The sequence below is a fragment of the Dermacentor albipictus genome, chromosome 7 (assembly GCF_038994185.2).
Source record: "Dermacentor albipictus isolate Rhodes 1998 colony chromosome 7, USDA_Dalb.pri_finalv2, whole genome shotgun sequence".
In the NCBI taxonomy this organism is placed as follows: domain Eukaryota; kingdom Metazoa; phylum Arthropoda; class Arachnida; order Ixodida; family Ixodidae; genus Dermacentor; species Dermacentor albipictus.
In genome coordinates, this window is record NC_091827.1 from 108,010,728 (window position 1) to 108,026,082 (window position 15,355).

Consider the following 15,355-nt stretch of genomic DNA (forward strand, 5'->3'; position numbering starts at 1 on the left):
GCATTATTCCAAAATTTGGACGCCTGGCGAATGTGACAACCATTGCCAGCGTCGATGGGAGGCCGTCCGCCGATCTTTCTTCTACTATTCGGCAGATCGTGCGTGAAGAACTGCTGCGGCACCAGGAACTTGCGCGCGACGTCATACGAAAACCTGATGCTTATTACCCGCAACACATGGCGCATGCCGCATCCTGAGCTTCCTTGCAACCGGCGGTATGTGTCACAGACGTCAACCACAGAGGAGCTCTATGGCCACGTGAAGACACATTTAAGCCCGAACACCGACCCGCAGAACACCCTAGCCCCAGCAGGTTTGCACGCAGACCGACCGTTGCTCCGATGAACTGCCCTTCGAAGGGCAGTTCATCGATCGTCGTTTCCCTGTGTGTTATAGCTGTGGCGACTTGGGTCACATTGCCAGGTACTTCAATCGCCGCCAACCACTGAGGTTCGACCGATCGACGATGTCCAGGCGGTACCGTGCTCCTCTGGGCGAAACATATTCGCCCTCACATGCATACTTAGGAAGCTTGCCTCACCAGCTCCCGGAGCCGCTGCGGAACTGTTCTCCAGCATCGGATCGCAGCTTGACACCACCACCCACTCCTAGTTTAAGCCGATCGCCCTCTCCGCGGCGTCAATACCCGTCACCACCTCCGGAAAACTAGCCAGCGCGGCCGTTGGAGGTGAAGTCGCTGGACAATCTTCGATGTCGACAGGGATACCTCCAACTAGTTGTATGTTTAAGAAAAAAAGGTGTTTGTATTAATAGACGGGGTTTCATTCGTGGCCTTAGTGGACACGGGAGCAACCGTTTCAGTGATGAGTATTGCGTTCAAAAGCCTCCTAGGACGAAAGGTGATGTTTCGCTGGGACCGTGCCGATACGTTTCGCGTAGTGAGTAGGGAGTTGTTGTATCCTGTGCGCGTGTGTAATGTAGACGTTACCTTGGGTGGTCAAATATTGAACGTGGAGTTCGCTGTTCTACCTCATGCTACGCATGACGTAATTCTGGGCCTTGATTTTTCGAAACTGTGTGGTGCCACCGTCGACTGCAAAACGGGTGAAATCAGTGTAGGTACGAGCTTTTCTGCTGCACTTATGGAAGGCCCATCGTATCGTGCAAGTGTGGTTTGTGTATCCCGGGATACAGCTGTGCCTCCGTTATCCGCAACGTGTGTTTGAGTGGCCTGTTTCCCTACCACGAACGGAATGTTTGCCGCTACCGTGGAGCTTGTTCATCTGAGTTGCATCAAGAGGAATGTACTGATACCCTATTGCACGCTGTAAGTTATTCAGGGGCGCACCAAGTGATGTCCCGTCAACTGTTCGAGTGAACCTGCAATACTACCACAGGGTCTGAAACTTGCCGCCTACCATGAAGATCAAGTGCTATCGCTCGCCATTCTTACAGAGGCCCTTGATTCTACTGATGAGCGCCATTTCTTTAATGCCTGCCCTGCTGCGCGCTCCTCATTTTTGACTATGGTAAATAAGTCACTCAGCACTAAGTAGCGTGACGAAGTGGCGAATATTCTGCTAAAACATGCTCGACTGTTTGACTTTTTCCAGCAAGAGGGGCCACCATTGTTTCCTACTTCTCGTATACACCATCGCATAGATACGAGATCTAACCAACCGTTGCGAGAGAAACCATACAGAGTCTCACCATCGGAACGCAAGAGATCAACGACCAAGTCCACGAAATGCTAAATAAGGATGTAATCCAAGAATCCCGTAGTCCGTGGCCAGCGCCAGTGATTCTGGTTAGAAAGATGGTACATGGCGATTTTGTGTTGACTACAACCGCCTCAACACCATCACTAAAAAGGACGTTTATCCTCTTCCGCGTATTAATGATGCTATCGACGGCTTCTCATCAGCGTCTTACTTTTCGTCTGTTGGCTTGAGGTCGGGGTACTGGCAGATTCCTATGCACAAGGCAGACAAGGAGAAAACGGCATTTGTAACATCAGATGGACTTTTTGAATTCATTGTGATGCCGTTCGGGCTCTGTAATGCACCTCCGATTTTCGAGTGCTTCATGGACAACATCCTGCGTGGTTTGAAGTGGGAAGTATGCATGTTCTATCTAGATGATGTAGTGATTTTAGGGCGCACGTTCAGTGAGCACAACGCACGTCTCGATCTTGTGCTAGACTGCTTGGACAAAGCGGGTTTGGTGCTCAACTCGAAGAAGTGTCATTTTGGAGAGCGCCAAACACACGTTCTGGGACACCTAGTGGATACGGACGGTATACGACCTGATCCAGCGAAGACTGCTACGGTGGAAGCCTTCAAGCAACCTCACCATGTAAAAGAGCTACGCAGTTTCCTAGGGCTTTGCTCGTACTTCCGCCGGTTTATTCGTGGATTTGCCAACATCGCGTATCCGCTGACATGCCTCCTGCAGAAGGGCGTTTCCTTTGAATGGACTCCTGAATCTGAAGCTAGTTTTCGTGAGCTGAAGTCTCGTCTGACATCTCATCCCATTCTCCGACACTTCGACCATGCGGCTCCCACAGAAGTTCATACGGACGCTAGCTGTATTGGCATCGGCGCTGTCCTTATTCAACGCGTCGACACCAAAGAACACGTCGTCGCCTATGCGAGTCGTTCTTTAAGTAGGTCCGAGCGTAACTACACCGTTACAGAGCAAGAATGTCTTGCAGTTATTTTCGCAGCACAGCGCTTCCGGTCGTACCTGTACTGGCGCCCCTTCACTGTGGTGACAGACCATCATTCTGTCTGCTGGCTGGTTAATCTCCGTGACCCGTCGGGCCGGCTTGCGCGTTGGAGACTCCGTTTACAGGAATATAACTTTACCGTTACTTATAAAAGCGGCCGCCGACACGCCGACGCCGACTGCTTCTCGCGCATGCCGCTTCCAGCGATGGACTGCGACGCGGACACCTTCGACTGCTATATCACATCACTGGAGCCGGGATTTCTTGACATAAATACCTTCAAGGTCAAGCAACAAAAAGACAGAAATTTAGAACCACTGCTAATTACAACAAGACAATCAGCACCATCGACTCGTTTCTCCGTTCATGATGGGGTTCTTTACAAAAAGAACTATTCTACTACAGGTCCACGATATCTTCTGGTGGTCCCGGAGAGTTTCCGTGTCTCCGTCTTGTGCGCTATGCATGACGATCCAACATCTGGTCATTTGGGTTCTGCGCGAACTCTCTACCACATTCAAGAAAGGTTCTACTGGCCTAAAATGCGGCAGGTGACCGCCCAGTATCGAGTGTCAATGTTACAAGCGCTCGACGAGTGCTCCTCCTGGTCAACTCCATCCAGTGCCACCCCCCAGCACTCCCGTTGAGCAAGTTGGCATCGACCTCCTCGGTCCTTCCCCGCGTTCATTCGACGGGAATCGCTGGATTATCGTGTGTGCCGATCACTTGACACGCTACTGTGAGACAGTTGCAATACCATCGGCTACTGCAACCGAAGTGTGTATTTTTCTGCTGCGTTTGGTCATTCTCCACATGGACCTCCCAGAGTCATCATCAGCGATCGTGGGCGGCAGTTCACTGCAGACGTGGTTGAAGAGAAGCTTCGTCTATGTGCTCCAAGGTTTCGACATTCCACCCCGTATCATCCCAAAACAAATGACCTTATGGAACGCACGAACAGAACTCTTACTAACATGCTGTCCATGTATGTCGCGTCAGATCATAAGAACTGGGACAGCGTGCTACCTTTGATTACATACGCATTTTACACCTCAAAGCATGAAGTTACGGGCTACAGTCCCTTCTTTCTTCTTTACGCTCGTCCGCCTCGTTATACACTACACACTACCTTCCCGTTTTCCAGCCATGATAATCTTTGTATATCAGATACAGTCTGTATTGCTGAAGAAGCCCGACGACTTGCTTCTTTACGCACTCTTGTTTCACAAGACCGCTCGGAGGCACGCGGCGACCGCCGACGCCGACACGTGATATACGACTCTCGTGATTTAGTGTTGCCATGGAAACCAACCAGGAAACGTGGATTATGTGAAAAATTGCTGGCCCACTATGTTGGACTCTATGTTATTACGGAGCGTATCAGCGAATTAAACTACCGCATAGCACGTCTCACATAAAATGGCCGATGGTCAGCGAAGACTGAACTTGCGCATGTCGCCCGTTTAAAGCCCTTTATGTCTCGGCAGCCTATTTCACTTGCCCGGCAGGCTTCGTCTGCGCGGAGGGAAATGTGACGCTCTTTTGTGCACAGTGGGTTGACACCTCAACAAACAGTATGCGGGGGCTCCGAAGAGTGGTGAACGAAGAAGACGTCGTGTGGCTGGCTATCTGAATATCGACACGCGCTCCGCTGATCAAGGCCATCGCAGCCAACTCTACCCGGCTTCAAAGTAATGTCTTTTGTGAGCGTAACAATACATATATATATATATATATATATATATATATATATATATATATATATATGTTGTTACGCATGAAGCAAACGAAGACCGGTGAACGTGCTTGCGGTCCCGAGTGGAGGAAGGAAGAAGAGGACGACGCTCAGTTGATCAACCAGCTGACCGCTCTTGCGCTCACCTTCGCGATTTAAAGTAAACGGTCCCCTTCATCCGTAAGGGTTACAAACGGTCTCCTTCGCACGCAACAAAGTGTTGGAGGTGCGGGGTACCGCTCACAACAACGGAACCATCACTGCCGCAGCTTCGTCGAAGCCGTCGACTTGCCGGCCTCCCGCCATCAGCCGTGACCATCTTCGACATGCCAGACGAAGGAGCCACTCCGAGGGCAGCGCCTAGCAGTCCACTGCCTTACTACCGAGTTCCACCCACCTTCGGAGGCAAGGCGGGGGAAGATGCCGACGAGTGGCTCGTCCACTACAAACGAGTGAGCAAATCCAACGGGTGGGATGCAACCGCTCAGCTCACCAATGTGGTGTTCTCCCTGACCGATACCGCCCTCGTGTGGTATGAGAACCACGAGGACGCGCTTATGACATGGGACCATTTTGTTGACGAGCTAAAGGCTTGTTTTGGGGACTCAGTCGCCAAAAAGAAGCGTGCGGAGCAGACACTGTCTCAACGGGCGCAGCTACCAGGTGAGACATGCACAACATATATCGAAGAAGTATTAAAGCTGTGCAAGGTGGTCAGTGCTCGCATGTCGGAAGAAGATAAAGTCGGACATTTGCTGAAAGGAGTGGCTGAGGATGTGTATAATTTTCTAATTGGAAAGGAGAGCCTCAGTTCTGTGTCTGACGTCATTCGGCACTGCAGAACTTTTGAAACGCTCAAGATGCGTCGGATTGCGCCAAAGTTTGGTCGATTGGCAAACGTTACGGCGGTTGCCAGTGTGGACACGAGTCCTTGCCTCGACCTTCCTTCCACAATCCGACAGATCGTCCCGGAGGAACTTTCCCGCCGGGAGGAGTTGCATTCAACTGCTGACCACCATGGCGTGTACACGTCACGTGAGCCTGTGATGACGCCATATTCGGCCCCTTGGCAACCGATGGTTACCGCAGCGGCCGTAGAGTACAACGCAACCCACAGCCGAGGATGACAACACGCCCCCGACTCCGCGCTATGACCAACGCGCTCAACGCACGCCTACTCGACGCCCGATGTATCGTCGTGACACACGCCACGAACCAACCCACTACACGCGGGAAAATGATAATATCCGCTTCATCGACGAACAACCAAGGTTTCGACCTCTCCCGGTGGGTTATTCCTGTGGCGTCCCGGGTCATATATCGCGGTTTTGCAACCAGCGTATGACCACGTGGTATGGCCAGCCCTCAGAGTTTTCACGGCCCTCCGAACAGTCACACGCTGCCCCGTGGCCAGCACACGTATCATCTGGCGACGAGTATTGGCTCAGCGGCTCCCGGAATCGCTCCCCGGCATCTGACAGGAGTTTTACACCCCCACCGCAACGTCGTGCTCCCCGTTCTCCCTCACCGCGGCATCGCACCACGTCCCCTTCGTCACCGGAAAACTAGCTAGCGCGGCCGATGGAGGTGAGGTCGCTGGAGACGTGCTACTGACAGAAATACCTCCTGTGTTGATGCTGAAAAACAAATTGCGCGTGCTTGTAGATAATGTCCCTGTGATGGCTCTGGTGGACACAGGCGCAACAATTTCCGTCATGAGCGTCTCTTTTAAACACGTGTTAGGGCGAAAGGTTTTGTTTAAATGGGACGAAGATACAAAGTTCTGTGGAGTGAGTGGTGAGCCATTGCGACCTATTGGTGTGTGTAGTGCTGACATATTTTTGGGAGGCCGTGTTATTACGACAGAGTTTGTAATTATTCCTCGGTCGACTCATGATGTTATTCTCAGCATGGACTTCTTGCGGGAGTGTGGTGCTACTGTCGACTGCCGCACAGGAAAAGTATTCTTAAGTGGTAGGATTCCATCAGGACTCCTGGAGAACCCTGTAGATCGCGTAACTACACTGTGTGTTTGTGGTGATACGGTCATACCTGCATCATCTACCGTTTGCGTTCCCGTTGTCTGTTGCGGCGCCGATTCCGACTGCTTCGAAGCTACCGTAGAACCGATGCACTTTAACTGTATGAAGAAGAATGTGTTGGTGCCACATTGTGTGGTGTCAATCAAAGGTCGACGCACTGGCTTATGGACCGTAAACTGTTCTAAGGAGCCCGTTATACTATCAGATGGCATAAAATTAGCCTTCGCCAGGGAACACGCGTCCTTATCAGTGGCTGAACTTACAGATGTGCCGGAAGAACCTGATGGCCACAGTTCGGAAACGGCCCTTTTGTCGATGGTAAATAAATCGCTCAGCACGAGTGAACGCCGAACGGTAGTGGGTGTGCTTTCGAAGCACGTTTCGGTATTCGACTTTGCGCAGAAGGACAATATACCTGCAATCCCTGCGTCTCGAACGCGCCATACCATCAACACGGGTTCGGCAAATCCGATTAGACAAAAGCCATATCGTGTTTCACCATCAGAGCGCCAGATTATCAATGAACAAGTGCACGAAATGATGAAAAAGGGAGTTGTACAAGAGTCAGCAAGTCCGTGGGCAGCTCCAGTGATTCTTGTTAAAGAAAAGATGGATCTTGGAGATTTCGCGTCGACTATCGCCGTTTTAATGCTGTAACAAAAAAGGACGTGTACCCACTCCCACGTATTGATGACGCAATAGACTGCCTTCATTCCGCCTCTTACTTTTCCTCAGTAGATTTACGATCCGGCTATTGGCAAATTCCGATGCATCCTGACGGCAAGGAGAAGACTGCCTTTATAACCCCTGACGGGCTCTTCGAATTTAATGTGATGCCATTTGGATTGTGCAACGCTCCGGCAACTTTCGAGAGATTTATGGACACTGTATTGCGTGGCTTGAAGTGGAACATCTGCATGTGCTACCTCGACGACGTCGTCATCTTTGGCCGCACCTTCAGCGAACACAACTCGCGTCTGGATATTGTCCTGAACTGCATCAGAAACGCTGGTCTAGTGTTAAACTCTAAGAAATGCCACTTCGGAGACCGCCAAACCCTTGTGCTTGGGCACCTCGTCGACAAGGATGGCATCCGCCCTGATCCCCAGAAAACAGCAGCCGTTGAAGCGTTCAGTGCACCGCGCTCTGTAAAGGAGCTCCGTAGTTTTCTAGGGCTTTGTTCCTATTTCCGCCGATTTATTCCTAAATTCGCCGACATTGCGTATCCGCTGACATGCCTGCTACGGAAGGACACCCCCTTTGAGTGGACTCCGGAGTGTGACTCTTCTTTTCGTCAGTTGAAGTTCCTGCTGACGTCACGACCGGTTCTTCAACACTTCAGTCCTTCAGCTCCGACAGAACTCCATACAGATGCCAGTGGCATAGGTATTGGTGCCGTCCTAGTTCAACGCTACGGTGACCGCGAACACGTGATCGCATATGCAAGCCGTTCATTAAGTAGGCCCGAGCAGAATTACACTGTGACGGAACAAGAATGCCTCGCGGTAATATTTGCGGTTTAGCGGTTTCGTTCTTACCTGTATGGACGCCCCTTTACAGTGGTCACCGACCACCACTCATTGTGTTGGCTTGTGAATCTTCGTGACCCTTGTGGCCGCCATGCGCGCTGGGCGCTCCGACTGCAAGAATACAGCTTCACCGTCTCTTATAAGAGTGGTCGACGACACGCTGATGCGGACTGTCTCTCGCGTATGCCACTTAGTACTACGGACTGTGACGCCGACGACTTCGATCACCTCGTGGCTTCTTTGTCGCCGCGTTTTCCAGACGTCGACTGCTTCAAAACCGAACAGCGAAAAGACGGTAAATTAACACCGCTCTTCACCGCTACGACCGCCTCGACGACAGCACACAATTTCTGTGTACGTGATGGACTCCTCTATAAGAAGAACTTTTCCAGCACTGGCGCACGTTTTCTCCTAGTGGTGCCGGAGAACCTTCGCACAGCGATTCTGAGTGCTATGCCCGACGACCCTACGTCTGGCCATCTAGGTTCGGCGAGGACGCTCTACCGGATTCAGGAACGCTTTTATTGGCCTGGAATGCGACAATCTGTTGAGACGTATGTGGCCAGCTGCATGCAGTGTCAGCGCCACAAACGGCCATCTACTGCTCCAGCAGGTCTTCTGCAGCCGATCCCGCCTCCAAGCACGCCTTTCCAACAATTGGGCATTGACTTCGTAGGCCCATTTCCAAAATCAGCCAAGGGAAACCGTTGGATAGTTGTTTGCGTCGACTACCTCACACGCTACTGCGAGACGGCGGCAGTGCCCTCCGCAACTGCCACTGACATTTCAACATTCCTACTGCAATATGTGATCCTGCGACACGGTCCGCCTCGCGTGATCATCAGCGACCGTGGACGAAAATTCACAGCAGACGTCGTAGAGGAGCTGCTTCGTTTGTGTGATTCCCACTTGCGTCACTCGACACCATACCATCCACAAACGAATGGGCTTACGGAGCGCACCAACCGAATAATTGTAAACATGCTATCTGTGTACGTTTCATCCGACCACACGAACTGGGATGACGTACTGCCCTTTATCACGTACGCGTTCAACACCGCCAAGCACGAGACCACCGGCTATAGCCCTTTCTTCCTGCTGTACGCACGGCCACCCCGGTACACAATCGACACTGTTTTCCCCTTCTGCAGTCACGAAAATTGTTGCGTGCGAAGGAGACCGTTTGTAACCCTTACGGATGACGGGGGCCGTTTACTTTAAGTCGCGAAGGTGAGCGCAAGAGCGGTCAGCTGGTTGATCAACTGAGCGTCGTCCTCTTCTTCCTTCCTCCACTCGGGACCGCAAGCACGTTCACTGGTCTTCGTTTTCTTCATGCGTAACAATATATATATATATATATATATATATATATATATATATATATATATATATATATATATATATATATATATATATATATATATATATATATATATATACTGCCCCGGCCATGGCGGCCGCATATCGATGCAGGCGAAATGCGAAAACAACCATGTACTTAGATTTAGGTGCACGTTAAAGATCCCCAGGTAGTCCAAATTTTCGGAGCCCTCCACAATGGCGTCCCTCATAATCAGAAAGTGGATTTGGCACGAAACACCCCATAATTTATTTCTTTTTATTTTAATATATATACAGGGTTTCTCAACTAACTTGGACCAAGCTTTTGAGAAACTTCCCGTCTGTTCTTCAGGACAGAAATCACGTGGATGTTGTTAGCGTTTATCGTAACTTACAGTACCATGTCTTCGCTCGTTTTTTTTTTAGTAATTAGCCGACATAAATTAACTTTGTATATATAGCTTGAAACGTTCAGGCGTCAACAGGAACGTTGTGGAGCTTCACAAATATTGCTTAACCAAGGCACTTCCAGCGAGGTTGAGTTAGCGTGGCCATTTTATTCGGGAAAAATGAAAGCCCGTGGAATTTAAAAATGCCACGTGACAGCGCGCTCTGTGCGCCCGAATGTGTCGCGATTACAGCGCGCTCATGAGTGGTTTGTAACAACATCTCCAGCGCAGCGCCTTCCCTTCACTTCTGAGAAAGACCTTCAACCTTTGCTCGGCTCTGACGTTACCGGAAGCGGCTGGCGACGGCGCTCTGAAAAAGTGCTTCGTCAGCAGCCGCTCGTGCCTGTCGCCGAAGAACGCGCCGTCATCAGCCGTTTATTCCGATATGATGAGAAGAGCAATTATTTACAACATTCAAGTCGATGCGGAATAGAAAAAATACACACAAAACCTGCATCATACATCTCGAACCTGTGTGAGAGAGAGCATCACTTGTTATAATGCCGCTTGTCTTCGAAGCTGTGCCACCGGCAAGATGCATGTGCGCTCGACTGTCTATTACTGTCGTGCCGCGCAACCATTTCGAAAAATTTGTTTGGACTGCCTAAAACATGCCCTACTCAAGCGAACAGAAGGCGAACATGGTCTTAGCCTTGGGATCGGCACGAGGCGACGAGAGGAAAGCCGCCAAGGTATACCGAAATTGGCAATGTGGGGAAAGATCTACCGCGAACACAACTATGATGAGTTACATGACGCTGAAAGAAACAGTTAGCTTCAAGAACACGCGGCAGAGAAGGGGGCCATCAGCGAAGAGCCTGAAGGAGACATTTTTGTTTTCATAAGCGCAAACCCTCATTGCAGCATGCGTGATGTGAGTGGTGAGGTCGGCATTTCCGTCTCCAGTTTCAAGTCTTCTTAAGAACGCTGAAATGTATCTGTATCCCCTCCAACTGCATCAAAAGCAGTAAGAAAGAGACGTTGAATGGCGGCTTTATTTCTCAAATTCGATCCATGAGAACAGTGACGAAATACGCGATTTTGTTGACGAAGAGCTCTGGACAGATACGGCAACGTTCTCCAGAAATTCTCATTTCAATATTCATAATGGGCATTACTAGCGCGATGCGAACCCGCATTGGGTGGCGCAGACCAGACACCAATACGAATGGTCATTCATTGGGTGGTGCGGTATCTTTGATGGCAGAATGATTGGCCCCATATTTTTTGCCACATGCTCACTGCTGAGCGGTACATGAACGACATCTTTGAAGGCCCAGTCGAAGATTTTCGCTGTGAACTGCCTCTTGCGTTTTTAAAGCGAACTTGGTATCCGCACGATGGTGCACCAGCTTACAGCAGCAGCCTTGCGCGAGCCTGGCTTCACGAAGCCTTCAAACGCCAGTGGGTTGGGCGGCATGAACCAGTGCATGGCCTCCAAGGTCACCGGACTTCACACCTCTTGACTTCTTGCTGTGGGGAGATGTGAAAGACCGAGTGTGCCAAAACCTACAACTACACCAGAAGCGCAAAAGGCAGAGATTGTTGAGGCCTGCAGCGAGATACTGTTTTGTGTGATCAAAAAAGCTACCTCGGACATGCTGAAAAGATGCTAATACTGCATTATGGAAGGGGGTGACTTATTTGCACACATTCTTTAGACAGACACCACAGTGAATAAATCTCTACAACTGTTATCCACGTAAAGAGCCATCTGTGTGAAACTTTTGCATGGCGTGGAAAGGTTACGTAAGTAACATGAAATTACAAATTCTCTACCGACAAGGAATGGACAGGAAGCTAAAGAACAACCTCTCATGTCAGTTACCATTCTTCGTTTTGTGACAACCAGGGTAATTCAAACGACTTTATCAAGCTTGGTATAATCCGTGCTTGCTTGTTGGAGTCTTCCTCCCAAATTAGAGCTCATGAGCTGGTTATGTTTCCTTCGCACGCATTCTGCTAGCGCGAGAGTGCAATTGTCGCCGCAAAAACGGGAGCCGCGCTGTAATTCAACTGCCGCCCGAGCCCACTGGAGTTTATCGCGGAACCAAGCACAACGCCGAACTTTGTCGTGGGCGCCACGAAAGGCGCGAAGCGAGCGATGTCTTTTACAAAGCACGGTTGAGAGCGCTGTAATCGTGGCGCATGCGGGCGCACAGAGCGCACTGTCGCGTGGTACTTTTTAAAATCCCTGGGCTTTCGTTTTTCCCGAATAAAAACGGCCACGCTAAGTCTATCTCGTTGGAAGTGCTTGGGTTGGACAATATTTGTGGAACTCCACAACATTTCCATTGACGCCTCAACGTTACAAGCTATAATTAAGAAGGTGATTAATTTGTCTCGGCTAATTACTCAAAAAAGAGCGATAACATGGCACTGTAAGTTTAGATAAACGCTAGCAAAATCCACGCAATTTCTGGTCTGAAGAACGCATAGGCTTTTCAATACCTTGGTCCACGTTGGGACACATATATATATATATATATATATATATATATATATATATATATATATATATATATATATATATATATATATATATAAATGCATTATTGCATTTATTTTTACTTTGCAAAGATTTCCGCACACACAAACGCGCACACACACACACACACACACACACACACACACACACACACATATATATATATATATATATATATATATATATATATATATATATATATATATATATATATATATATAAATACACGCATATTACATGTAATACAATGTATTTTCTAAGGACCTGATGAAACTTTTTCGACCGCACATGAAGAGTTGTTCACCCAGAGGAGCTTCTCTTCTTTCACTTTTCCAATGACGAACATATTTTTTTGTTTCTTCACTATATAGTGCACGATATCATATTTGCATATCGTATGCTTGCATCTACTCTCCTTTTTGCGCGTTCACTTTCTCTCTTAAAAGTGAGGTAATGTTAAGGTATACTTGTACCAGGTGTGAAGTCCTGAAGAATAGGAACTGTGAACGCCCGCGTCGTGGGCGCGCGTGAACACTTGCGTGTGCACGCGATGTATCTGAACTTGCACTGTGGCGTTCTCCCCTTTGAACCTGTGCCTATTGAGGACATAATATTCAACATATCAAGCAATATTGAAACACGCTGATACACCAGGCAGTCTCGCGAGTTCCTCCTCAGCAATGTTCTTGAAATTTGTTGTTCTAGTTACGGTCTCTGAAGAAAAATATCCTAGAAAGTTCCAACACAGTAATGTGAATCTACGAAATTTCATCTTGGAAACGCGCTTCTAGCGCATTTCCGCTTTACATTATTATCCCAAATATGTCACGAATATCCAGCAGACATACTTATATAATATTTTTCTACTTAAAGAAAGAGGACTTCTGACAGTAGCATCAACGTTATTTTCACGTAAACTAGAGCAATCGCAACCATTATTGGAGGTCTTGAATCTCCAAATAATACGGTTAATGTACCTACAGGCAATACTTGTGGTCTATAGGGTTTAGATAAAGACTTGTATGCACTTGCGCGCATCCCGAAGTAGTATATGCGAAGAATAGCTATCATGATAACCATCGGTAGGCATTGCCCTAACAGTGTTCGTGATACGTATGCGAGCGTCTGTCTGTTTGGGCTTATTCAGATACAGCATTTATTCTACAGAGGTTGCTTATCTGATCGAGGTCGTTTGCGTTCCTTATATTAGGCCCATTCGAGCCCTCGTTCCTATATACGTGCACATACCTTCCCGTGGTGCTCAAAGAAATTTCCGCCACATGTACTTTTTTCTATCTATAGATGACCCGAAAAGCTGTTTGCAGATGCTCACTGACAATACTGCAGACGAGTTCTGACTTCCGAAGTCCTTGCTATCAATTCTCACTTTCTTTGACTTGCTTAATACCGCTACCTTTCTTGTCCTACGCACAAATCGGACAATTATGTTATTTTGTTCATGAGAAGCAGTCGGTACTCTATGGCCTATATTGAGGTCATCAGAAGCTATGTCTTCTTGGATGAGATAAGCGCTTTTCTTAACCGCTGCGAGTGCTTCTACAATAAGGGAGAGGGGGGTGCCCCTAAGTTCTAGATCATTCGATGCAGTCTATCATTTCAAGCTCTGAAGTCTTCCTTTACCCGTATCACTGACTGAATAGCTCGTCCTAGGTCTTTCACTTGTTTCAAAGCATCTTTAATATCTCACAGTTACTTTCTCAATTCACTCCGTAAGTATTCGTTAGCTTTGGCGGTATCGCACGCCAAAGCCATCACCGCTAGCCAATACAAATGAAATCAATAGCAAAGTATCAGAGACCAACCATTTCGTCAGGCAGTAGTGTTCAGCTCACAAAATTTTGATGCTGAAAAATGCCTCACCTGAAAAAGGCGTACTCTTACTATGCGATTCCAAAGTGCACTGCAGCCGGTCTGTAGACGACGACTTACTTGCAGCGCCTTTTCGTAGCAGCGGTGCACAGTTGCCCTCGGGTGCGCGCAGCTTTCGTGATCGATGCAGGAAACACGCCCCGCTAAACCAGTGTCGGATTATCAGGCCACGTCAGCAATGTGTAGGTGTATTTTTTGTATATCACTCTAAAGTGCACAGCTGCCCGACTGTCACACGCCAGCTGGTACTAATCATACACTTAATGGCCCCCTTCAAAAAATGTCCGTAGTAGATATTTTTGTACTAACATATGTACATACTTTTGCCCTAGAGCCATTGCTATTTTCACTACACTAAAATCAAATGCATATGGATATGATGCCGGGGCAGTTGTAGAAATAGTTGAGGCCCCATGTGATCGCGCCTGCCGGAATCCAATGTCGCTAGTCACTCATGCTCGTAGCTTCGGGAAAAATATTAGAACGATAGGACTGTGTTGCAGCTTCTCCACTTGTGGGAATCAATTCCGCAAAAATAATGGCGGCTTTCAACAATTTTTTTCGCGTGTGCAACAACTCTCCCAACCTACTGTCGCTGGCGATTTTGTACGACTAAACAGTGCACGTGAAGTCCCACAGGGGTGGTGTGTGCCAGCTCCAACAGGACTATGCCAGCGCTCGGCGAAGGGGGCGGACGACTTGCGCGAGCTGTCCCCTCAGGTGTAAATCGTGGTGTGGACGGTGCTGGAGGTGCATGTACAAAACAGTCATGTATGAAGAGTCTTAGTGGCTGCTAATGAGGTGATATGGAAAATGAGCCTAGAGAAAGGCTTCGAGGTTGTCGAAGTAAACAGGGAAGTTAGGAGGTGTGGTGGTTTTAAACGAGATGGGATTTATATCAAAACAGGCTTGCCCGATAATAGGGCTGGTGACTTGCTGGTCGTGCTGTTGCATATTTGGGGGGCCAACGGGTGCTCAGGAGGCCAGAGTAGGTAGTGATGAAAAAGGTTCCCTAAGGAAGCCTCAGTATGTCATCGCCGTCAATAACAGAGAAAGTAGGAAAACAAGAAAGAGAGCCCGCCTTGCAATAGGCTACATAAACATGCAGGGCGGCAGAAGAAAGGAAAAGTTGGTAGAGATTGAGGAGCAGCTAAATAGAGAACAAATAGGGGCGTATGCGGTTACAACGCAC

At 48.6% G+C, this 15,355-nt stretch overlaps 1 protein-coding gene across 1 annotated transcript in view; it reads right to left on the bottom strand.

Annotated features, from left to right (window-relative positions):
• LOC135903490 (uncharacterized) overlaps window positions 1–14,175 on the bottom strand; it is a 54,514-nt gene extending 40,339 nt beyond the window's left edge. The window contains exon 1 of the mRNA XM_070522063.1: window positions 14,155–14,175. The gene's annotated coding sequence lies outside the window, so the exon portion shown is untranslated. The remainder of the gene's footprint in view (window positions 1–14,154) is intronic.
• Between the last annotated feature and the right edge of the window lie 1,180 nt (window positions 14,176–15,355).